At 38.0% G+C, this 21,588-nt stretch overlaps 1 non-coding gene across 1 annotated transcript; it reads right to left on the reverse strand.

The window, feature by feature from the left end:
• Positions 1–11,658: 11,658 nt before the first annotated feature.
• LOC119808603 lies at positions 11,659–11,815 on the reverse strand. The gene has a single exon (XR_005284521.1). It is a non-coding gene; the product is annotated as a U1 spliceosomal RNA (small nuclear RNA).
• Between the last annotated feature and the right edge of the window lie 9,773 nt (positions 11,816–21,588).

Raw genomic sequence — 21,588 nt, forward strand, 5'->3', positions numbered from 1 at the left:
GATGGGGTTGTGAGGTGGAAGAGAGAGGAAACCATGATCAGAATTTATTGTATGAAAAACTCTAGTTTCATAAACAACAACAACAACATATTGGTGTAACATTACTGTTATTGAAACATGCCTCCTACTATGGAGTTGGGTAAGAATATTTTCCCTGCTTTTGGGAGTTTCCATTTAGAGTCAGCCATACAGAACATTTCACAGTCTCTTTTTCCTAGATATTAAAATTCAAATTCTTACATATGTATCATTGAAAAACTAGAAAAACTGGGTAGGGTTGTCATTGCTACTCTAATTACAATGTTAGTGGTTAATAGTTCATGAGTTTATTTATCCAGCTGATACATTCTTTTCTATACTGAGAAGGAAATCAAACATAGAACTGACTCTTCCTCTTTCATGATCCAAGTGTTCTTATGTGTAAAATACTACTGTTACTAATAGCCCTTTGGCACCGGGGATTTGAGCATCCTCTCTATGTAACAATGACTGACTTTAGCAAGATTCAGGTAATAAGGACAACAGACTATGTTTTCATATGTGTCTCTGGATGCAAAATTTTCCAAGTCACTGCATGTCCAAGGTCCTAAGCTAGAAACTAATAGAGCTTTAATTTGCCTGATGTTAACTTACTTTTATATGAAGGTGTAAGTCACAAACGATCCCACACCAGTTTGGGATTATGATTAATAGAATGGCTATTTATTTAAAGGGGAAAGGGGAAAAACTTACAGATCACGGTCCCAGCCAACAGCCCTCTGTGCAATCAGGAAGGGAGCCTAGTCGCTGGAAGCAGAGCCAGAAGCCAGAGCGTGAGTAGCCGCATTTTTAAAAAGAGAGACCACGCCCCAATGGGCTGGTATCTCAGCGACTATTGGCTGAAGGAGCAGAAGGAGCTCCCGCACATTTATAAGCATTGGTTTTCTAACTTAAAAAGAGTTCTTACAATTGCAACTGTGATCCTGGTCATTGAATTAAATAGTAACTTCCATAATGAATGCTAGACAGTAGAACACATGATGTTAAAATCTCACTGAGCTCACACAATAAAATATTATATCTTATACCAAATTTCATGCATTTGGTTGATTTTCTTCAGATGCTTTCTAAGTGAATTGTGGTGCTCTCAGAAAAGATGAGTTGTGCCCTCAACAGTGTAGACAGGGGCAAAGAAAGAAAGCAATAGGACCATGAAGCATGCTTGAAGCCTATCTTTGAAAAGAATGCGTCCTTTTGTCCTAAGTCTATGGTCTCACCTAAATGCAACAGGTTGAGAAGTATGAAGCACCTGAGTGGTTAGGCTGAACAAGGAATAACACATTGGGCAGAAAGAATTATCGCTCAGAAAATATGAAGCAGAGTTCAACCTAAAACAAGCCGAATATAGCTTTGTGGAAGTCATGATTTCTCTGGTAATAGTAGGCTAGTAGGCACATATCAAACTCTGCTGCATTCCTAGCATCATGTTTGGGTATGAAGAACGCAGTGACACCTTTGCAAAGGTACTGGGCCAAGAAAGAAACTGAAGCCCAGGAAAGAGCCACTGTTTGCCCGGTGAACTAGGACACTCCACAGAACCTCATGCCGGACAAAGCACAAATTTAAAGTGAGATGTGAGAATGCCCCCATCTCGTAAAGAAGGAAAGTGAAGAGTGGTGGCTTCAGGCAGGAAGCAGAAGCAACCAGACCTTCTCAGCAAGGCTTGGAGGCAAGGCCATGTTGCTCATAGAAGGGACTCTGACTGAGGAGGTTCTCTGTTTTCATTTCCTGAGCCTGGCTAGAAATGGCATGATGAGATCTGCCCCCAATTTCAGCTTCAAAGCAAAGAAGAGGTTGCCCTGTCGGTTTGGAAAGAAAAAGGAAAAAGAAATGACGTTGTTCTATTTTCCTTCTAGGAAGGTCTTCTCTTTCTGGCTCACATTGTTTGTTCAGGACTCACTGTACAAACAGTGCCGAATACAAAGAGAAGAATCTTGAGAGGAACTTTAGGATCTTCACAAAGAAAAAGTCGATATATAGCTAGCTCACTAGATGGATGGATCACACAGAGAGGCCAAGAGATAAAAAGTCCAAAGACACTTTCATGTATAGTTATAAAAATAGGCATGGCTGTTAGAATGAGTGAAGACAGCTTTATGGATGGCGGTAGCATTTCCAGTTTTTCGGAGGAGATCCATATAACAGAAATCAATGGGAAATCTCAGTTCTAGCAAGGGAATTTGTGGGGGGATGGAAATAGATAGCTCCTGTGGTTAAGGGAAGGAAGTGGAATTCATTTGTCATGTAGAGTGGAGCAGGTGCTTTAGGGTAGCAAAGGGTTGGATGATGGGATGACTAGGGCTACTTTTAGGAGCTTATTACAAGGCCACGTTCTCATACTGCATCTAACCTTGTGTTGTAATAGGTAGCCCAATAAGCTGCTGTAGGAAATAGGGTGTCCTAAGGGCTCCTTTACGCTGAGACAACGTGGTGCTGGCACAGTGGTTTGGTGTGGATGGACGATGATGCTCGACATGGGAGTGAGATAGAAGTTAGGAAAAAAATGGCTGACACAAGATATCTGAGGGCCCCCACAGTACAGTACACAGTGATTAAATCTGTTAAAAAAAATGACCCTTTTTGGACAGTGTGAACTTTTGGGTGATCCTGCATAAATAAAGCCTTGAAGCCAGATTCGTGAAGCTTTGCCTGAGGATTTGCCCTCACCAGACTGCCTGTGTGTCAGTGTATCAGCCTGTGTACCTACCATCATGAAACCTATGTGCCGCCCACCTGTGTGCAGCTCATGTACTCCCGTGTTTGCATGGTTGCCTAGCAGCCTTCATCCGGAGTGAATCAAGCATGCCTGTCAGTCTATATGACTCCTCAAATTCCATTTGGCTTTTTAGCCTCCTGTGACTCTGGCATCTGAGCAGGGACCTCACAGCCACACTGGAAAGTAATTTTACTTGCTCAGGCCAAATAGGCTGGGGGAGTGTTTGTTCTTTAATTGAAAAGCTATATGAGAATAGAAAGTTTTGCTGATGAGCTCTCATCTACATCAATAAAACTCGATTTCCCAGTGGAAGTGAAACACACACTTTAAACAGAGTAACCTGTTTGCAACAGACACAGGCAGCAGACTTGCAAGATTTTGTTTGCTGGATTTATGAAAAGATTTATGGAGTCACCATGGTAGCTGAAAAAAATCCTTTCCTGATGAGGAAAAAGGATGAAGAACAAATATTGATTCTTCCTATAGCTTATTCAAACCAGCTCTTTAGAGTTCTAAATACTTGGAATAATAAGAACTTTGTTATAGGAGGCTACTTATTCATTTCCAGATGACCAGACTTGAAATAATCATGTGGAAATCTGTAACAATTGCAATATTGTTTGGCCATATCTTAAGTGTATTTTCTGTCTAACTCTTATATCTTAAACTAACCCATTTCTATTAATCTGTGTATCGCCATGTAGCTGTGGCTTACTGGTAAAGTTCCATCCAGCGTCTGTCTCTAGTAGGGCTACATGGCTTCTCTCTGACTCTGCCTTCTTTCTCCCAGAATTCAGTTTAGTTTTTCCCACCTAGCTCTGTTCTGCCCTGCTATAGGCCCAAAGCATTCTTTATTCATTAACCAATAAAAGCAACACATATACAGAAGGACTTCCACATCACCTCCTTTTCTGTTTAAACAGGTCTGGGGAGACAGTTTAACAGTTAAATATCTCTGACTGCTTTTCCAGGAGACCTCTGGTTGATTCCTAGGGACCACATGAAGACTCACAACTTCCAATAGCTTCTGGCTCAGGGAACCTAAATCTCTCTTTTGGCCTCTTTGGGGTTTTTATTAATAGCAATAGAAAAGAGAACATGATGGAGAAAGAGAGAGAGAGGGAGAGAGAGAGAGAGAGAGAGAGAGAGAGAGAGAGAGAGAGAGAGAGAGAGAGAGAACACTAGTAGGAGTTGGTGGATTGATGTGATCAAATGTATTGTATACAAGTATAATTGTATTATTTATTTCCAGATAAATATCATTTAAAATATAAATAAAAAAATCCGATGCCTTTTTCATGGTGGGAGTAGAATTGTTTTCTTTCCAGTGCTGGCAGAATTTATTTCAAATTTCTCTTCTGCTGCCTTTTCCCTTTATCACTTCGCCTGTTCCCCTCAAATCTTTCAACACCTCCTAAGATTCCTTAATATGTGTGATATATAGAATTTTTTTTGGTACAAAAGAAACCATTCTCTGTTACAGATTTTGAGACTTAAACAAAACAAAAAGTGAAGAAGGCATGAATACCATAAAAGAGGGAACACCACACAGAATCTCAGCTATAAGGCAATATAAACATCTTTTTAGCCTGCATCTATTTGATGAGAAAGTTCCAGTTCTCCCTTCCACTGACATTATTGTTGTTATGTTGTTATTGTTGTTATGATGTAGCCACATCTAAGAGACGATGTTTCACTGCACACTTTCTGGAATTCTGGTTCTTAATATCTTTTTGTCAGTTGGGGAGAGGGCATAGGAGAGGTTAGAAGGAAGAAAGGGAACAGGGAAGTGCATTTAAAACCCAGTTCTCAGAAAATAATACTCCTTATTTGTCCTTGTAGGAAAACCCGACTTGTCCACTGGAGGACATCTGAGCTCTTGCACCATCACTGAATCTGCAGCTACCTCAGTTTTCTTTTGTCTGCAGCCATTCATTGCTCTCTCTCATAAAGAACACAGATCTTAGATTCTTGCTCCCATAAAAGTCTAAATATAATCAGATCTTAACATATATACCACATAAAGATTCTGCTCTGTGTTGTCACCTCAGTTATATACTGTGAATATGAATTTCTTCCTTGGTTGGATGACAACTTAGAAATAAACTATAAGTGAGTAGAATATCTGAAACCTTTTTCTTGGGTACCCATGACAGGTAAATGTACATGATAATTCACATACTCTTTTAGGAATCAATCCATGGAAAGTTTAAAGAAAAACATTTAGGTGACAAGGTTAGTAGAGAATCCTTTTTCATAAATTATAAAAATGTGTTTATATGACTTTAAGAAGTTTTCATTTGGACTCTCATTCAATAGTAAGATTTGTTTTGTGATCTGAGATCTAACACGCTTGGTCTCATTTTGAGAAAGGTACCCAGTAAATACCATGCACACAAGAAAATAATTACCATTTTGCTTCTAGATTATGTATGACAATATATTGGCCTTTTGTACAATGATAACAGACTGATTCTTGTTGCATGTAAATTAAATATTTTTATGAGACCTAAAGACCACACAACCACACACATATATACATATGCCACAGAGAGAGAGAGAGAGAGAGAGAGAGAGAGAGAGAGAGAGAGAGAGAGAGAGAGAGAGAGAGGGAGAGAGAGAGGGAGAGAGAGAGAGGGAGAGAGAGAGGGAGAGAGAGAGAGAGAGAGGGAGAGAGAGAGAAGAGAGAGAGATTTTGATTGGGAATTAAAGTCTTCTAGGAAAGTTTTATACATGCACATCTACAATAAGAGAAAGAAAAACATAGAACTATAGTCTAAAATTCCATGAGTGTTGAACTCCTTGCTTCTTTACTTCTGCTTAAGATGAATTCTAGATTTGGCTTACCCATGACTACAAGAAGCTCAAGATGTCTTGAATATCCTGGTGGATTTTCTCATCCATGCATCCCAGGAGACAGCATCTTGGACAGTTTAAAGAATAGTCCACAGCATGGAAGAGACCTTGATGTCAGGTGGGGCATGGCACCTAGTCAGGATGTACACTGAATCCCACACTGAAATGTAGTAGGTGATTGATAGCTCCTGCTGGGAAGAAGCACTATGAGTGCTTTGTGTGCCTCTCCTAGGGGCTTGAAGGAATATGTAGGAATGTTCTTTGAGATTCTGAGGTTCATGGCAGGGTGTAAGGGGATCAGACAGTGGAACTGAGCTTTTGTGCTAATGAAGTTTCATTTTTCTGTATCGTCTGGTGGAGGCTTGAGATTTATCTTTGGTGGTACCAAAATGTTCCAAGTTTGTTGAAGAAAAGCTGACTTTTCCTGGAACTCAGTTTTAAGGAGAGCACATATCCTTCATTATTTTCATTAAGCACCTTTTGTTGAGAAAAATATTTCTTTTAAAAATAACTTACATCAAATTTGAAGAATTTATGTTACTTATCAGCGTGCCTCAATTTCGAGTAATGGAAATCAATTCTGGCTCTAGTTTGTGAGCCTGGACAGGGTAGAAAATAGATTGAAAACTTTAGTTGCCTGAGGGTGGAACAATTTCTTGGATTCTGCTACTGTGTAAGAGATGAGCTATGATTTCACATGCACCTGCAAGTACTTCTGCTTTCCCAAACACTGATCTAAAGCAGCTAAAACCGGGCTCTGCCTTGGTTTCCCTCAAAACCTTTCTGCTACTTGAAGGGGCTTGAGCTCATGGTTTTTTTTTTTTTTTTTTTTTTTTTTTTTTTTTTTTTTTTTTCACTTTCCACGCCTAATGCTTTGATTATTGTAACACGTTTGGCCAATTCTTTATTTTCCTTATCTTCTGTTTGTTGTGAATGAGAAATTCATCAATTCCTTGTGCCTACAATTGCCATTGTCCAAGATATGATCTGGATTGTTTTACTTTCTTGTTTGCTCCTCTACTTATTCAGAATATTACCAGGGATTTGGATCCCCACTAAGCTTTTATTCACCCAGGATTTTCTTCCAGATGGACACTCATCAAAATTAAAAGTTGTAAAAGACATAGAGATCTTAGATTATTGATATGAACATTCTCATTAAAATTTAGGGGGAGGTCTGTGTGATTCTGATGGTGCTGCTGGTCCAGGTCCTCCACTTTGAGTAGCAAAACTCTTTACTCAGAGTGCTCAGTGCTAACTTCTCTATTTATATCCTTTCTTCTAGTTCTTTGGTAAAAAAAAAATAGACAAAAAGTCCAGGCATTTGCTGGCTGATGTGAGGGGATAGTTGCTAAGTCACAAGAGCAGGCTCTTCCCATGAACTGGAAGCTCTCTGCCCTTCTGCTTTAGTGTGTCACCTTTCTTAACGGATGAAGATAACTGAAGCTTAATTTGTCTTCTGTATGACAACTTCCTGGACTCCTGAGTGTCTATGCTACTATCAGAATATACCTCTGAGTCTGTGGGCAGTCATGTAGAATCAAGAATCTAAGTCCATTCCAATAGATGGATATTTTCTATCAATTGGATTTGAGAAAATATGGTTCACACATAGTTCTTTTTACTTTCAGAGAACTCCCAAAGAGGAAGAAAGTGCTTAAGTTGATAGCTAAATTAAAACTATTCCTTGAATAGCATCTCAGTTTTCTTTCTATGGTTCTGATGAAATACCGAGCCCATAAACAACATGGGGGAGAAATGCTTCATTTTGCTTATATTTCCACATTACAGATCATCATTGAAGGAAATCAGGACAGGAATCTGGAGTGAGAAGCAGGTGCAGAAGCCACCAGGGAATGCTGCTTACATGATTGTGCTGCATGGTTTGCTGAGCCTGTTCTCTTGTACCATCCAGGAGCACTTGCTTGGGAATAGCAACACCCACAGTACATAGGGCCTGTGCACATCAATCATTAATCAAGAAAATGTCTTACATGTTTGCCTGGTGGCCCGTTTTATGGAAGCATTTTCTCAATTAAGAACATATGTCTAGGTTTATAGAAAGTTGAAAACAATGTTGAACAGCAACAATAACAAAAACCAAGCAACACAAATAACCATAATAAGTGTGGAATGACTGCACCTTTGCAGGGAAAGTGGATGTTTCTGTCAGTGTTAAATTTTCTCTCGTGGTCTGGAATTTACATAGAATTCCTAGACATCTTTCTTAAAGCTTTCATTCTAAACAACAGCAAGAAAAATCTAATCTTTTTATTCTTGTGCCCGCCCTCCACTCCACTTCCGTAGGCTTATCAATGAAAGCTTCTTTTGTCTGATCTTACAAGTATTTCAGCTGGACTCTATTCTTTGACACTCCACTGAGTGGGACATGTGGTTCCAAACAGCTATTAATGGATTAACCCATCAGAAAGCACATAGCAAAGAATTTATTTAGTTAGGAAATACTCTTTAATTCTTCTTGAGGAAAGAGTATTTCTTCTATTAATAAGGTATGTAAAATCTTATAGTTAGTGTCCATGGACACCTACTATAGTAAACTTTTTTTGCTGTTACTATCTGAGGAGGAGGGCCTATTGAAATAACAAAAAAGCATAACCAAATTCTACTTGTTTAAATAAAAAATAAAACATGAAGAACTAAAGCCAAAGGAAGAGTGAATGGAACTGTAGGCAGCTTCTTAAACTTGGGTAAGATTTTATTTTTACCTTACTGAGTCTTATGCTCCATGGGCCATGATTTCTACGTTTATTCAGTTAAAATCTTCTAGGCCTGAAGACCCTCGCAGCATCTTACAGCAGCATCTTAGTCTTGGCACACAGAAAAAACTAGCCGAGCTTATTGCTGGCTTTTTGTGAAGCTGGAACTTAGCAAATTCTTCTTCTTCTTTTCTTCTTCTTCCTCTTCCTCTTCCTCCTCCTCCTCCTCTTCCTCTTCCTCCTCCTGCTCCTGCTCCTTCTCCTCCTCCTCCTCCTCCTCCTCCTCCTCCTCCTCCTCCTCCTCCTCCTCCTCCTCCTCCTCCTCCTCCTCCTCCTCCTTCTTCTTCTTCGACAAGGTTTCTCTGTGTAGCTTTGGCTGTCCCAGAACTTGTTCTGTAGACCAGACTGGCATTGAACTCAGAGGGATCCATTTGTCTCCCGAATGCTGGGATTAAAGGCATGTGTTGCCAGTGCCCAGCTTATTAACTCTTAAATCATGTAGATAGTAGCAGTAAACACTAGAATTGAGATTTTTATCCTGATCCATATGATTGGTGTAATAAAGGACATAAATCTAGACTTTCCTCGGATATAGTTTTCCACTATTAATTGCTTGTTTTTCATTCAGTTGTTTCTAAAACATTATCCAGTGCTCTATCCTGATCAAATTATTATCATCATACTCATCGTTAGAAAACCAAGGGGTTGCCCTCATTCCCTTGTGAGGAGCATGAAACCTAGACAGACTGATTCAGTGACTTCCCACAATCAAATGTGACTGGTGCTCAATCTACTGTGGAATCTTCACTTTCTGTTTAGAACACTATTTAATAACCAGTTTCTACCCAGTTTTAGAGACAAATGTGATTTTCAAAAAGGTTTCATTTTCTCTGTTATTAAGAAAACAAAGAGCTCGATTTGACAAGCCCTCTGGCTACATCCCACATTTCTATACAGACAGAAACCTCAGAAAGTCTGATTAAAAACTGGAATGTTCTTTTGGGAAATGAAAATGTTCTGTCAGACTCCATTTGGTGCTTTCTCTCACTTGCAGAACAGAGGAACGAGTTTTAGTTCTTCATTACTTTTCACACCTCAGATACAAAGAAGCCCTGCCTTGCTATCCTTCTATTTTGGTAACTGCAATGTCAGCCACAATGCCTGAGTTCTCCAGTAAACTCATAATGCCATGGATAGAGACTCACAGAGCTGTTTCATGTATGAGATTGAAAGAACACATACTCTGGGTTTTATTTTTTTGAATCACTTCTCTGCATCATATTTTCTTATTGCCACACATGCTTGATAGTGCTATATCCCTTCGTGTATCATACAAACACACATAAACACACGAATGCATGCACAAACACAATGCTGTTACAGGTAAGTACTTCAGGCAACTGAAGTGCATAGAAACTCATTTCTAATCTTTCCATAAATAACTGCCAGCAGTCAGAATGGTCCCTGGAACGCAGGCTCTAGGATTAGTTCTGATTACTTTATTATGACATTAGTCACTTTATCATGGCATCACGCTTGTCTGAGTCCTTACAACTCTTAATGATTTATGGTTAGAGAAGTCTTTCTTTTTCTTGAAGGTGCATTAAAATTTATTTTGTTAGATTAATCACCAAGTATACTTTAATTGATGATAAAAGATGCTGGTGGATTCTTTGGGTAAGTTTCTAAAAAATAACATTTAGCAAATCCTGTCAGAAGGTTCTTGTTCTAATTTGATATGTGGCAAGTTATACTTTAGAAATTCCATGGCCAAAGCACTTTATTTAACCCTGCTTTACCCTAGCAGCCTTTGTCATGGCGAATATGTGGCAAGCATACACTAGCAGCCAAGCAACCGACCTGAAGATTAAACCTTTGCAATATTGAACTCTGACACAGATTTGATTTCAGGAAGAAAAGACTGGAATATTAATCTGGAACCTACAAAACATTTCTTTTTGGAACTCATTGCAAAGAAACTTACATTGTTTTGAGTTTCTGAGAAATTTTCACATTCCTAACCTTCAATTTTAAATATTTTTAGCGCCTAAAATGTTATCAACCTAAAGGGTAGACACATAAAGAGTCTTGTGCAAAACTCCTTGCATGAGACATTCGAACTAGCTTAAGAGGGAGTATGATTTATGATTATTAATGAGGTCTGGGCCTTGAGAAAATGAGATTGACTTCATTGAGGCTATTATTTTGTTTGGAGTTCTTTGCTTGCTTTAAGGCTTTACCATGGAAAATAGCAGAGTCTAGTCATGGGGGAAACTCAGAGGAACTCCTCTCTTTAATTCTCCACACCTGAACAACTGTGAAGGACTCTATGTCTCTTTCTTCCTAGGAGGGCAGCAGGATTTCTGTTTTAAATGTACCATAAGGAAGACACGAGCAGTTCCACAGGCAAACTACCAGATGTTTCTGACAGCCTCACAGCTGTATCCTGCTTCTAGAAAACATCTTATGAAACCAAGGCTTCAAAAATGATTAGATAGGGATTATCTATTTGCATGCTAAAAGCATTCTTTATTCCATAGAAGGTTCAATGGGGAGTTACTTTAAATAACCAGTACCCTTAATGTGCTTAAAATAAAATTTTATCTATAAACAACATCTCCGAAATAAAACAACTGCAACAAGGGAAGCATAATTATAACTTTTAAAAGACAATTATATGATTCTTTATATAGAATATTTATAAAGAAGCGAGGGCCATTCTGTTTTTCCTTTTTGCTCTTATTTCAAATTTTTTAAATTCATGTTTCAAAGAATACACTCAAATTATCTGGTTATAGGAAGTAATATCCATGGCTCATATTTTGCATTGCTTTCAGTATGTCCCCACTGTGACTGGACACTTTCCTTGTACCCCTGAGGTCGGTGAGAAAACAACTTAACGTCCACTTAACAGACAGCCCACGTTGCAAAGATTCTGTATGATGGCTTCATGCCTTTTAGGATATAGCTAAGACAGCAATTTTCTTCTTTTCACTTTTTCTTCCTTGACAAAATTGTGCCAATGTATAATGTACAATATGATGCTTTTATACCTTTGGATGTTCTGGAATGAATGAATTAATCTAGTTAATTAAGTTTTTGAGATGAGACATGGGAATAAAAGAGATGTAAACTGTAGTTATCATGTTGTAGAATACATCACTTGAACTTGTAACTGGAATTTTGTACACTTCAACGTCACCTCACAACCCTGCCTCTTACTGCACAATGAGTACACTAACTTTCATTCCTGTGACCATTGAGCAAGATTGCCTTTTCTCTTCACCCCTTACTTTGCCTATGTGTTACTGTTGTTGTTGTTAATTAAGGTAGAGGGAAATGCAGTCCACCACTGTTACAAATTGCACAGTAGACTTTCCTGAATTAGGAGAAATTCTAGAGGTTGGCAAAGCCCAAGTGCAATGGATTAGCCTTACATTAGGAAAGTCACCTTTGTGTCCGGGTATCTGTTCTGCTAAGTAAGCAATGTCTTTTTTGATAGAAGACATTCTAACAGGTAGTTAGTTCATGGATGTTTTCCTTGGTATTCTTTCGATAATTAGTAACTTTAAAGACCTTTTTTATGTATTTCTTGGCCTTTTGAATACTTTTTTATATTATTTTTTATTAAAAATTTCCGCCTCCTCCCTACCTCCTCCCTGCCTCCCATTTCCCTCCCTTTCTCCCACTCCCCTCCCCTTCCCTCTCCAGTCCAAAGAGCATTAAGGGTTCCCTGCCCTGTGGGAAGTCCAGGTCTAGGAAGGTGAGCCAGTATATGTAGTAGGATCAAAATCCAGTGCCATTGTCCTTGGCTTCTCAGCAGCCCCCATTGTCTGCCATGTTCAGGGAGTCCGGTTTTATCTCGTGCTTTTTCAGTCACAGTCCAGCTGGCCTTGGTGAGTTCCCATTAGATCAGCCCCACCATCTCTGTGGGTGCGAGCACCCCTCGCGGCCCTGACTTCCTTGCTCAATATCTCCCTCCTTCTGCTCCTCATTTGGACTTTGGGAGCTCAGTCCGGTGCTCCAATGTGGGGCTCTGTCTCTATCTCCATCCATCGCCAGATGAAGAAGCTTCTATGGTGATATGCAAGATATTCATCAGTATGGCTATAGGAAAGGGCCATTTCAGGCTCCTTCTCCTCAACTGCCCAAAGAACTGGCTGTGGACATCTCCATAGATACCTGGGACCCTCTCTAGAGTGAAGTCTCTTGCCAACCCTAAAATGGCTCCCTTAATTGAGATGTATACTTCCCTGCTCCCATATCCACCCTTCCTATATCCCAACCATCCCATTCCCCCAGGGTCTCCCCATCCTCCCCTCCTCACTTTTCTCTCCACATCTCCCCTTACCCCCATTCCACCCCCACCCCCAAGTTCCCAATATTTTCCCGGCAGTCTTGTCTACTTCCAATATCCAGGAGGATAACTGTATGTTTTTCTTTGGGTTCACCTTCTTATTTATCTTCTCTAAGATCACGAATTATAGGCTTGATGTCCTTTATTTATGGCTAGAAACCGATTATGAGTGAGTACATCCCATGTTCATCTTTTTGAGTCTGGGTTACCTCACTCAGAATAGTGTTTTCTATTTCCATCCATTTGCATGCAAAATTCAAGATGTCATTGTTTTTTATTGCTGAGTAGTACTCTAATATGTATATATTCCACACTTTCTTTATCCATTCTTCCACTGAAGGGCATCTAGGTTGTTTCCAGGTTCTGGCTATTATAAATAATGCTGCTATGAACATGGTTGAGCAAATGCTTTTGTAATATGATAGGGCGTCTCTTGGGTATATTCCCAAGAGTGGAATTGCTGGGTCCTGGGGTAGATTGATCCCGAATTTCTTGAGAAACCACCACACTGCTTTCCAAAGCGGTTGCACAAGTTTGCAATCCCACCAGCAATGGATGAGTGTACCCCTTACTCCACATCCTCTCCAGAAAAGGCTATCATTGGTGTTTTTGATTTTCCCTGATCGCTAAGGAGGTTGAGCATGACCTTTGAATATCTTTTAAAAGTAATTTCTGATTCTTTTTACTCAGATCTTTGTGCACTGATTTCTTCTTCTTTTTGTGAGTTGCATGAGTTTCTAAAATTCTTCAAATAACCTTTTCCTCCCATATGTATGAATTGATTTTTTTTTTATTTTTTAAACCAGAGTATAGGTTGGCTCTTAAGTTTATTGATAAATTCATTTGCTAGACAGAAGCCTTTTAGTTTTGTATAACCTGCTGATTTATTTTTGTCTGTGACTTTGGAATGATACAATCCAGATTCATGTTACTATAAGGAAATACCAAGGCAATTATCTTACAAATAGAAATACTTTATTTTGGTACATGGTTTTGATATACTAGTACAAGGTCAAGTGCCATTTCTCTGGGTCTTTGGCCAAGACAATATGTGACATAGTAAATTACTTATATTAGATAACCAGAAGAAGAACAACAAAAGGATGGAGTCTCAAGAGACTCTAAACTCACCCATATATGCCTCCCCACTGTCTTTCAAATTCATGGCCTCTTTTTCATTGTTATTGCATATATATATATATATATATATATATATATATATATATACTCCTAAATAAAAGCTAACTAGTTTGTATAATGTTACTTGTTTTTATGTTTTCAGGGCTGACCATTTGGCATTGGACTAAATTGGTGTGTTCTTCACTGGGAGGACCACCTCTCCATTTCCTCAGCTGCCTATAGTTCTTTTTGTAGGGTGGAGGCCTTGTGGGCTTGTTCCCTTGTAGTTTGGTATGTCTATTGGTGTCTTCCATGTTGTGCTCAAATTTGGACATTCATGTTGGTAAGACTATATAGGTGTAGTTTCTGATGTTACCAGGAGACACAGTCTCACAGAAAACTCCATGATTCTCTGGCTCTTACATTCTTGCTGCTGCTTCTTCTGCAATGGTCCATGAGTCTGAGGTGCAGGTGTTGTTTTGTATATGTATCCACGTGGAGTATGCTTCACAAATCTGCATTTTGATTTGTTGTTGTTTTCTGTAAAACTCTGTGTTGCAAAGGAGTATCCTTGAGAAGGTGTGAGGACTACATTTATCTGTGGGCATATGGGCAGATATTTAGAGTCTGGTTAAGGATTATGCTGGTTTAGAAAAATGGTAGTTGTAGGTTCTCCAAGATCCACGACTTCACTAATCTTGGGTAATTGACTTGTTTCTACTGCATGTACTGGCTTTCTGGGACCCTAGTCTATTTGGATGCAAAGCTTCCTAAGCCTGGATGTAGGGGGGAGGGCCTTGAACTTCCCACAGGGCAGGGTTTCCTGTCTTCTTTTAAGGAGGGAGGGGAAGGGAGGAAGGTGAGTGGGGGAGCCCGAGGGGAATGGGAGGAGGGGAGGAAGTGTAAATTTTTGAATGAAAAAATAAATTAAAAAAGAGTTAAAGATGTGTTACATTTGTTTATGCTGTGGAACATTTGTTTAATGATGCAAAGATGTACTGTATTCTTTTTTTCATTTTTTGAGACAGAGTTTCTCTGTAACATTGGAACCTGTCCTGGAACTAGCTCTTGTAGACCAGGCTGGCCTCAAAATGTATACAGAGATCCACCTGCTCTGCCTCCTGAGTGTTGGAATAAAGGTGTGTGTCACCACCACCTGGTCTGTTGCATTTTTTTTATGTTGCATTCATTTAACTCTGTGAAGCTGTGTTATTTTGCCTGTCTAAAACAGCTGATGGTCTAATAAAGAGCTGAACAGCCAATAGCTGGGCAGAAGGAAAGCTAGGAGGGGCTGCCAGGCAGAGAGAATATAGAAGGAGAATTCTGGGAAGAGAAAAAGGAGGAGTGAAAAGAGAAGTAGAAGAGGAGGACTCCAGGGGTAATCACCGAGCTACACAGCAAGCTATGGAGTAAAAAGTAAAGAAAGGTATATAGAATAGAGAAATATAAAGGCCCAGAGGCAAAAGATAGAAGGGATAATTAGGTTATGAAAAGCTGCTAAGAAACAACCTAAGTTAAGGCTGGGCATTCATAAGAAATAATAAAACTCTGTGCAGTTTATTTGGGAGCTGGGTGGTGGGCTTCCCCAAGGACAAAAGAGCCAAAAGAGTAAAAGTCTGAAGTCCACTTAAGGAGGTATTGGTAACTGCCGAGGTATGAAAGCCACTATAACATGCTCAGGATTATTTTGCCATTCTGGTCTTTGTTGTGGTTCATAGACATCGTAGGATTGTTTGTAGCTCCCCTCTTTTTTTTTTGTTTGTTTTTTTTTGTTTTTTTTTTTGTTTTTTGTTTTTTTTTTTGTTTGTTTTTGTTTTTTGAGACAGGGTTTCTCTGCAGCTTTAGAGCCTGTCCTGGAGCTAGCTCTTATAGACCAGGCTGGTAACTCCCCTCTTTTGGAAACTCACAAGGTGCCTCCTGGTACAATGAAACTAAGTTCTCAGGGAGGAGGCAGGCACTTCAATTCCAGCTCAGAAACCACTGAGCCTTGTGTCTAAAGAGCATGGTATCTTCATACAGGGACTTACCTTTCACCTCTGCGGCAACCACGGGCTTAAGCAATAGCGTCTATGTTTTGGGAGTCTCTTGAATAATCCTGACCAAGGACTCAAAAGATGACTTTTTGTGTCTGGTGTTGGGTTTTATGTTAGGAGGTCTTGCTTAGAGGGAATATTGTCATCTCAGATGAGAAAATTGTATTTAAACAATGTGTGCATGTTTATAATACTTACATGTATACGGGATTTTATAAGTGAATAGTTAGCTGATAGTGCGATTCCCATTACTCTTCCAGACCTCCTTACTGTTACTTTATCCTCATCCCTCCTTTTTCTGCATTTGTCTCCCCCACCATAACCCGAGTCTCCTCATTTCCCATTTCCCAAATTAAATGACTTATACCTGCAATTCCGTTCTCAATCATTCCCTATTATCCTATACCCCAGCAGTCATCCCAAAGTTGTCCCTATTTCTGTGCTTACTACAGAGTATGTGCTCACAACTGAAGATCTGGAGCCAGACCCTCTGATGAGCGAGAACTTGTGGTGTTTGTCTTTCTGGGTCTGGGTTACCTCACTCAATGTAATCTTTCCAAGTTCTGTCCATTTACTTGCAGAGTTCATAATCCATTTTTCTTTACAGTTAAGTAGGATTCCATAGTGTATATGTACCACATTTTTGTTATCCGTTCACTGGCTGAAGGATAGTTAGATTGTTTCAATTTCCTGCCTATTGTGAGTACAGAAACAGTGGAAATGACTGAGCAAGCATCTCAGATGGAGTAAGAAGTCAAGAACTTTGAGCAAATGCCAGGGAATGCTGTAACTGGCCATATGGGAGATTTCTTTTTAGCATTTTGGGAATTTTCCACACTGTTTTTCATGAACAGTAAGTGAGGGTTCCTATTTCCTCACACTCACTCCAGCATTTGCAGTATACTGTTTTGTGGATCTTTACCATTCTGATTGGGATAAGATGAAATATTAAGGCTGTTTTGATTTTCATTGCCCTAATTGCTAAAGATACATCAAAATTCCTCTTTAGATATTTTATAGTCCTTTTTTTCCTTTGAGAACTTTCTATCCAGGCAATAGTCCTGTAGTCCTGTTTTACAAATGGGTCATTTGTTTTATACTCTTTTTTTTTTTTTTTTTTTTTTTTTTTTTTTTTTTTTTTTTTTTTTTTTTTTTTTTTAGTTCTTTGTATATTCTAGCTCTTAAACCTCCGTCAGATGGATGGCTAGTTGGCAAAAATTTCTTCCCATTGTGTGTGTTTCCTCTTCTCCTGGCTGAGTATCTCCTTAGCTCTGCCGAAGCTCCTTGTTGTCTAAAGTCTCACTTGTGAATTGCTAACCTTAATTATTAGGCAAATGGAATCCTAGTCAGAAAGCCACCTCCTCTACCTACATCATATAGATACTGCCTATGTTTTCCTCAGGCAGCTTAAATGTTTCAGGTTTCATGTTTAGGTCTTTAATTCATTTGGTATTAGTTTTGGCAGGTGATAGAGATGGGTCTAATTTAATTTTTCTGTGTGTTGGATAGCTCATATTCCTACACCATTTTCTGGTCATGTTGTCTTTTCTACAGTTTGTCTTTTCACTTAATTAATTAAACAAAACATCCATGCAGTTTATTTTAGTCTTATCCTGAATAAAACTCTACCCTTTTGTATATAATTATAGCTCAAGAATGAGAACTCAAAGTGAAAGATGGAAAAAATAAAGCTCTATATGCTTCTTACTCACGAATTCATTGATAGCTTCATTTCTTATACATTCTAAGAGAACAATGAAGCTAATCAAAACTTATGACTAGGAAACCTAAGCACATTTCATTCACAGATGACTTATAAAGGTGATGAGCCCATAAGAGAAATTTCTTTATGGTCAGTGTCAATACAGTATTCCCAACCGATGACTCTTTATCTTTCTGAGTGCCTCTTAAGAACAACTGAAACAGGCAAAGATGCCTAAAAATCCTGACTCCTGCAGTCTCAGACTCTAGAAGACTATTCAGAGGTTTATTTATGCCTCTTATCTCTATCTTCATTAGCAGTGCCTTCCACCATAGGAACTAGGAGCATCCTTTAAGACAGCAGGCACCTTTATAACTTTCTTTTCCGATCTGAAAATATTATTTCCTTATCTTCTTTGGAAGTGAAGCAATAAAGTTTTAAATAGAAAAAAAACATGTGCAAGTCAGACATCATTTCTGTTGTACTATTTATTCCACTACATGTTATTGATGTCTCATTTTTTATAGGTCATAGTTCAAGCTTTTGCTTTAAGAAATGAAAGTCCCTATAATTCCAAAAGATCTGAGATTTTTGTGGAAGTACAAAATAAAATTCTTAAAATTCTCTTCATCTTTATAGAAGACTATCTCTATAACTCATGAAAGAGGAATAAACTTGAAATGTTATAAAAAAGTACACTTATCAAAGTTTGTCATAACTCTTGATATGGATAATTACAGTTAGTAAGGGGTTTGTAGCTCTTTTGTTGGTCAAGATCCATCTGTTTGCATTATATAGATACACTGGAAACATTTATTGCACAATATTTTAAATTAACAATGCAGAGAGATGGTGCCCATGATCAGGGTTGTTGAGTTCCATTAGGTTTCTATAAAATTGAATGAGCTTCATTTTCTTTGTGCAGATACTGATCACCATGACAACAGATTGGGTATTGAAAGGAAAAGATCTGAGTTGTATACCTTCTGTATATGGAAGTTGGAGAAGGAAGAGCAGATGTAAGAAGGTGGGTAGTTGCTGTGTTCTGAACAATGTTTAATTCATTTACTTAAAAAATAGCTTTAAGGTTTTCTGATGCTCTTTATTTCTCTGCAGGAATTACAGGAACAAATGACCAGTGCTTCATTCTTCCTCATTCCTGCTTAAACGGATAAATACATAAACCATCCCTTATGAAGGAAAGAAAATCTTATTTTATTCATTCTGTTGAGCCATCTATGTGTTTGAACCCTGTTGTTAGAGATATATGGAAGCATATAGTTGCTATTAAAAAATCTTGTGTCAGTGAGGAGGAGCTAAATGAATTAAGAGATTAATTTGATGTCTCCGTGAATTTGAGTGCCAGTGCTAATAATAGTGTTTCCTCAGGGCTTTATGAATATACATTCTAGTCTGTATTTTCAGGTAGAAAACTTTAACTGCAAATAAGCATTTTAAGAAAACAAAAGGTTTCGAAAGTAAGTTATATTTTGCACATCCCGGGAGGCAGTGTGTGTAGTGCTTATTGACTGATATATTTGAAATCAGTTTTATGGACGTCTAAAAGAAAAGAAAACAAATTTCGATGTGTGCTTAACCGAACAGGGGTTTACCTATCATCGGAAGACCACACAGTCAGAGTGTTACAGATTATAAAAGTGTTAAGCAATTGTTATGTTGAGAAACTCATCCACTGAATTGGGATACCATTTTAACTAATCTTGTTATACACCTGGCAATTACATATGAATCAGAAGCATCAACAGCTTCTCACAGGAGGTACCTGATGCTGCTGAGAGTAGTTAGCATTTCAAAAAGGCTCCTTTGCTACCTAAATGATGCCAGCATCAGATCTACTGGTTGGCTAATAGTAGCTGTATTGTCTTCAAAACAAGGCAGTTAGTATGTAAGCAGAATGCTAGGTACTATTGCTACAGATGAACACACTTAGCTTCCTTCTCATCAGTGTGGTTAACTGCCTCATGTACAGGCATCCAAGGCACCCAGAGTGAGAAACCAACCAGTCACCATTTTCCAAATGTCATTTGGTGCACTGTAAACAGCCTGTTTTCAAACAAATTCTGAACTCATTTAACAATGCCTCTGCCTTTCCCCCAGTGTCAACCCCGGGTGACCATTATCTCCCTTCCTTATCCTGTGAATTAAACTCCTCTAGGTATAAGTGGGATTATATAGTGAGGGTTTTATTTTGCAATTTCTGTATTTAGTACAATATCTTCAAGGTTTATGTATGCTATAAAATTTATAAGTTCTTTATTCTAAGGCTGAAATATGTTATGTAAATTATTCAATAACATAGCAATAAAGCATTACATATAAAGCAATAGATATTAATAAAATAAAATGTATTTTTATATCTATTCATCCATCAATAGACCTTTGTAGTATTTTTTATTAGTTTCAGCAATATTATGATAAAATATCATAGCATTACATTGTCCTCCCATTTTATCTACCACTTTCTGTATTATAAGTTTATAATAATTCTCCAGTATGAATTATAAGCTTTTGGGGAATGAGATCCTTGTTAGTCTTTTATTTATTAATAAGCCCATAGCATCAAATACAATTTTTAGAGTTAGCAGGTCTTGAATATGATCAATTAGAGCTAAGGATATATCAGATTAAATCCTAGGCTTTAGAGTTTTGACACAGCAATTACCACCATCATAGACAGGAAATAAGAAAACAAATCATAAGTTTTCAGTGATGATAGTGTATAAAAGCCTCTGTCCCATGTGAAATATTAATTTCTGTTAAGAATATTCAGAATAAGTGACTGGAGTGTGATAAATTACATCGCTACACTAGTCAAAGTAGTATATATTTACATAAATGTCATGGGTGTGAATCTAGAAGAACAGAACACTTAGATTTCAGCCCGATTCAATGAGTTAACAGCTTACATATTTACTATGACATAAAACACAAATCCTATAGTCTAGTCTTGTAGAGAAACATTACAAGAGAATTATAAAAACCCATTTACCCCAAGATAAGTTGTTTTAGTTGGTACGATTTTCATAAACATGTTTTGATTTGTGATATTACTAGCAACAAAGATAAAACAAATGCATGAAATATCTCTGAATGTAGACAAGGATTTAAAATTTAAAATTACAGTAGTGAAATTATTGAGTTTTACTATAGAGTCCATATCTGGACTATGTAGATTAGTGTTATTATTTTAATATGAAGAGTCCACACCTTTTCAACTATTTTCTTTTAATGAAGAGAAAACCAGGGAGCAGAAAAATTTCTGTTGTCTATTAATTCGGACAATATTTGAATTCAAATTTGTTTACTCACGTTTTTAATTCTTGAAATGCTGTTTTGGGGAACAAAATTTATTTATGCATTTCTCACTTTATTTACTGTTTTCTTTTTTAGGTAGGTAGTTAGATAAAACTAATATGGAAGTAATATGGAAGGCAGTAATTCTTTTAAGATTATTTGAAAATAACGGTAAGCCAATTTTAACAGGCTCTTCTTCAGAGTGTAAACTCTTACGTTATAAATATGCATGAGGATGAAACTTCAGTTTCGTCCACTTAGTCTCCTTATCCATGGGCAACTGTTGCTACCGATGTGGTTTCCAACAATCTGTGGCCATCATTTGGATATGCTTCCTGTAGTTGTTCTGCTTCAGCTCTCTCAAGCTATCACTTCCATCACCATGGCTCCAATGCCACCTTGCTGTTCTAATGGCTATGTAAGATTCTAGCTTGTGATTGAGTCACAATTATCTAGTCAGGTTATTCTCTGTCAACATTTAGAGTCCTGCAGTTTGCTTTGACTCTTCAAACTAGAATTTTCATGAATATGTTTGTACTGTATCATTTATCACATAAGCTAAATATTTCATGGGTAATCTTCAATAAAGAAAAAAAATTCAAAATAATTATATCTGTGTCTTTGTTATGGTAGATGTTATATCAAAATGGATTCCCTCATATATATGTTTAAGACTGTTAAAATGATTTTGTTTTTGTTTTTGTTTTTCAAGACAGGATTTCTCTGTAGCTTTG

Source organism: Arvicola amphibius, chromosome 2 (genome assembly GCF_903992535.2).
Source record: "Arvicola amphibius chromosome 2, mArvAmp1.2, whole genome shotgun sequence".
NCBI classification, from domain to species: domain Eukaryota; kingdom Metazoa; phylum Chordata; class Mammalia; order Rodentia; family Cricetidae; genus Arvicola; species Arvicola amphibius.